Source organism: Schistocerca serialis, unplaced genomic scaffold (assembly GCF_023864345.2).
Source record: "Schistocerca serialis cubense isolate TAMUIC-IGC-003099 unplaced genomic scaffold, iqSchSeri2.2 HiC_scaffold_568, whole genome shotgun sequence".
Taxonomy (NCBI): Eukaryota; Metazoa; Arthropoda; class Insecta; order Orthoptera; family Acrididae; genus Schistocerca; species Schistocerca serialis.
In genome coordinates this window covers 42,501-47,500 of record NW_026048155.1, presented here as the reverse complement: position 1 = coordinate 47,500, position 5,000 = coordinate 42,501, and the positions used below count along the sequence as shown (strand labels likewise).

The following is a 5,000-nucleotide window of genomic DNA, read 5'->3' as shown; positions in this document are numbered from 1 at the left end:
TTACTGGGAATTCCTCGTTCATGGGGAACAATTGCAAGCCCCAATCCCTAGCACGAAGGAGGTTCAGCGGGTTACCCCGACCTTTCGGCCTAGGAAGACACGCTGATTCCTTCAGTGTAGCGCGCGTGCGGCCCAGAACATCTAAGGGCATCACAGACCTGTTATTGCTCAATCTCGTGCGGCTAGAAGCCGCCTGTCCCTCTAAGAAGAAAAGTAATCGCTGACAGCACGAAGGATGTCACGCGACTAGTTAGCAGGCTAGAGTCTCGTTCGTTATCGGAATTAACCAGACAAATCGCTCCACCAACTAAGAACGGCCATGCACCACCACCCACCGAATCAAGAAAGAGCTATCAATCTGTCAATCCTTCCGGTGTCCGGGCCTGGTGAGGTTTCCCGTGTTGAGTCAAATTAAGCCGCAGGCTCCACTCCTGGTGGTGCCCTTCCGTCAATTCCTTTAAGTTTCAGCTTTGCAACCATACTTCCCCCGGAACCCAAAAGCTTTGGTTTCCCGGAGGCTGCCCGCCGAGTCATCGGAGGAACTGCGGCGGATCGCTGGCTGGCATCGTTTATGGTTAGAACTAGGGCGGTATCTGATCGCCTTCGAACCTCTAACTTTCGTTCTTGATTAATGAAAACATACTTGGCAAATGCTTTCGCTTCTGTTCGTCTTGCGACGATCCAAGAATTTCACCTCTAACGTCGCAATACGAATGCCCCCGCCTGTCCCTATTAATCATTACCTCGGGTTCCGAAAACCAACAAAATAGAACCGAGGTCCTATTCCATTATTCCATGCACACAGTATTCAGGCGGGCTTGCCTGCTTTAAGCACTCTAATTTGTTCAAAGTAAACGTGCCGGCCCACCGAGACACTCAATAAAGAGCACCCTGGTAGGATTTCAACGGGGTCCGCCTCGGGACGCACGAGCACGCACGAGGCGGTCGCACGCCTTCGGCTCGCCCCACCGGCAGGACGTCCCACGATACATGCCAGTTAAACACCGACGGGCGGTGAACCAACAGCGTGGGACACAAATCCAACTACGAGCTTTTTAACCGCAACAACTTTAATATACGCTATTGGAGCTGGAATTACCGCGGCTGCTGGCACCAGACTTGCCCTCCAATAGATACTCGTTAAAGGATTTAAAGTGTACTCATTCCGATTACGGGGCCTCGGATGAGTCCCGTATCGTTATTTTTCGTCACTACCTCCCCGTGCCGGGAGTGGGTAATTTGCGCGCCTGCTGCCTTCCTTGGATGTGGTAGCCGTTTCTCAGGCTCCCTCTCCGGAATCGAACCCTGATTCCCCGTTACCCGTTACAACCATGGTAGGCGCAGAACCTACCATCGACAGTTGATAAGGCAGACATTTGAAAGATGCGTCGCCGGTACGAGGACCGTGCGATCAGCCCTAAGTTATTCAGAGTCACCAAGGCAAACGGACCGGACGAGCCGACCGATTGGTTTTGATCTAATAAAAGCGTCCCTTCCATCTCTGGTCGGGACTCTGTTTGCATGTATTAGCTCTAGAATTACCACAGTTATCCAAGTAACGTGGGTACGATCTAAGGAACCATAACTGATTTAATGAGCCATTCGCGGTTTCACCTTAATGCGGCTTGTACTGAGACATGCATGGCTTAATCTTTGAGACAAGCATATGACTACTGGCAGGATCAACCAGGGAGCTGCGTCAACTAGAGCTGAGCAGCCGGCCGCCCGGGAGTGTGTCCCGGGGGCCCGCGCGAACACGCAAGCGTCCGCTCAATTATTCTGCAAACAGGAGGAGGCTGAGCTCCCCTGCACAACACACCTCGAAACCCTCTCAGGTCCCGGCGGCGCGCAGCGCCGTCCTAAGTACTTGGTCGGGTTCGAGAGAGGCGCAATCGCCCGGAGTTAGGCGAGTAGACGCTTTAGGTGCGACCACCCGTGCTCCCAACTGAGCTTGCCGCTGCCGACAGAGGCCCGGGAGCGTGCTGTCGTGGCATTGCCGGCGGGAGACAACACGCGCCACCTACGGTGACCGGCAGCTCCAACGCCAGCGCCACAGAAGGACAAAAGCCCTACTTGGGTGCCGAAGCGAACTCTCCCAGCACAGCGCACGCGCCAACACGTCCGCACAGCTGCGATACAAACCACCTGCGAGAACCGCTGGGGCGACCGAGCAGCAGACGGCGTCGCGGCGCCGAGCGCCGGGCGGCGGCGCATCCTCAGCGCACAAAGTCCTCAATCGGACCAGCACACTGCAGATGGCCACCGCGCTTCGCACCGGGCCCGCGAGGACCTACTTTGGCCGCAAGGCGCCGCGAGCAGGGGGCGCCGGCGCGCAGCTGCGCCGCCTGCCGCGTCCGTCGGCCGGCGCGCCTGCCACCGGCCGCCCCCACCAGCCGGCTGTAGCGCGTGCGCCCACGCACCGCGCTGCCAGCACGCCGGGCGGCCCCCCCTCACCGGCCGGGGACGGTCCCACCCAGCCACCGCCGCGTATCGCCTCACACCCAGATCCCCTTTCACGTTCGTGGGCATGGTGGGTCCCCTTTCACGTTCGTGGGCATGGTGGGTATCCCTGAAACAACCGGTTAATAGCTCGACCGATCGTCGCCAACACTGATTCACCTCTAGCGAGAACAACCGCACCACAACGGGTTACCGGTTGTTCATTTGCGTAACGTCACCAGCAAACGTACACGTCCATCGCCATTTGCAACGAGTATTGCATGCCTGTGTCAGGTGTCACAACACACTACGTCTGCCCACATAGACGCAACAACATGTGCACGCCTAGAGAACACGTGGAAGGTAGACCCCGTACGTATGCGGTGTCCATTGCGCGAACGACTGTCAGCCCGCCTCTGCAGCATGTCGCAGATGTGGAACGCGGTGCAACATGCTATCACGGTGTGTGAGAAGAGACGACTACGTCCGAATACACGCTCCACTACATCAACAGACTGCTCATGCTGATCGCCATCCAGGGCGTCCGTTCCTCCCACACGTCTGTATGGCGTACCACACTGCAATCCAGCTCTTATAGGGAGACGACACGTAGCTGCGTGCACAATATTTGGACTGTATGGTCCGCCGTTGCTAGGCGCTGTCGTCATACGGTCACATGGGCCACGATGTATCATTCAGTACATACGGAGCAATGTGCAGTACAGTTTGTGGGTTTTGCGTACATCGGCGGACAGGTGACAGGCCGTACCACAACGTAGGCTGAGTACGTCGGCATGCGAAGGGCATTGAACATGCAAACTTCTCACCGACCAGCTTGCGAAGGCAGGGGGGAAGGGGGGGGGGCATGTACGTCCTGCTGCTATCCACACTACAGTGTATAGCAGGAGCATGTGGAAAGTCAGCAACACCTGCAAGGTGTTTAACATGACGCGATACACAGGGGACCGGGCAGTGCGAGTAGCGAACTATATTGCGAGGGTTGCGGTTAGGCAACACTACACTACTTTAACGGGTTGCATAACAATTACAGAGCAGGTTCAGCGACAACGTGCGTCAGGTTAAGGCGCAATATAGTTTAGGTTACGGCGCACTTTAGGTTAGGTTAAGGCACATTATAGGTTAGGTTAAGGCACAACATGGGTTACGTTAAGGCACAACATGGGTTACGTTAAGGCACAACATGGGTTACGTTAAGGCACAACATGGGTTAGGTTAAGGCACAACATGGGTTAGGTTAAGGCACAACATGGGTTACGTTAAGGCACAACATGGGTTAGGTTAAGGCACAACATGGGTTAGGTTAAGGCACAACATGGGTTAGGTTAAGGCACAACATGGGTTAGGTTAAGGCACAACATGGGTTAGGTTAAGGCACAACATGGGTTAGGTTAAGGCACAACATGGGTTAGGTTAAGGCACAACATGGGTTAGGTTAAGGCACAACATGGGTTAGGTTAAGGCACAACATGGGTTAGGTTAAGGCACAACATGGGTTAGGTTAAGGCACAACATGGGTTAGGTTAAGGCACAACATGGGTTAGGTTAAGGCACAACATGGGTTAGGTTAAGGCACAACATGGGTTAGGTTAAGGCACAACATGGGTTAGGTTAAGGCACAACATGGGTTAGGTTAAGGCACAACATGGGTTAGGTTAAGGCACAACATGGGTTAGGTTAAGGCACAACATGGGTTAGGTTAAGGCACAACATGGGTTAGGTTAAGGCACAACATGGGTTAGGTTAAGGCACAACATGGGTTAGGTTAAGGCACAACATGGGTTAGGTTAAGGCACAACATGGGTTAGGTTAAGGCACAACATGGGTTAGGTTAAGGCACAACATGGGTTAGGTTAAGGCACAACATGGGTTAGGTTAAGGCACAACATGGGTTAGGTTAAGGCACAACATGGGTTAGGTTAAGGCACAACATGGGTTAGGTTAAGGCACAACATGGGTTAGGTTAAGGCACAACATGGGTTAGGTTAAGGCACACCATGGGTTAGGTTAAGGCACACCATGGGTTAGGTTAAGGCACACCATGGGTTAGGTTAAGGCACAACATGGGTTAGGTTAAGGCACAACATGGGTTAGGTTAAGGCACAACATGGGTTAGGTTAAGGCACAACATGGGTTAGGTTAAGGCACAACATGGGTTAGGTTAAGGCACAACGTAGGTTAGGTTAAGGCACAACGTGGGTTAGGTTAAGGCACAACGTGGGTTAGGTTAAGGCACAACGTGGGTTAGGTTAAGGCACAACGTGGGTTAGGTTAAGGCACAACATGGGTTAGGTTAAGGCACAACATGGGTTAGGTTAAGGCACACCATGGGTTAGGTTAAGGCACAACATGGGTTAGGTTAAGGCACAACATGGGTTAGGTTAAGGCACAACATGGGTTAGGTTAAGGCACAACATGGGTTAGGTTAAGGCACAACATGGGTTAGGTTAAGGCACAACATGGGTTAGGTTAAGGCACAACGTAGGTTAGGTTAAGGCACAACGTGGGTTAGGTTAAGGCACAACATGGGTTAGGTTAAGGCA

At 53.5% G+C, this 5,000-nt stretch overlaps 1 non-coding gene across 1 annotated transcript in view; it reads right to left on the bottom strand.

Moving 5' to 3' along the window:
- The window catches only part of LOC126448136 (small subunit ribosomal RNA), a 1,909-nt gene extending 216 nt beyond the window's left edge, over window positions 1–1,693 (bottom strand). The window contains exon 1 of the ribosomal RNA XR_007584011.1: window positions 1–1,693. This exon is cut by the window's left edge and continues 216 nt beyond it. This is a non-coding gene — a ribosomal RNA (small subunit ribosomal RNA).
- Window positions 1,694–5,000: the final 3,307 nt, after the last annotated feature.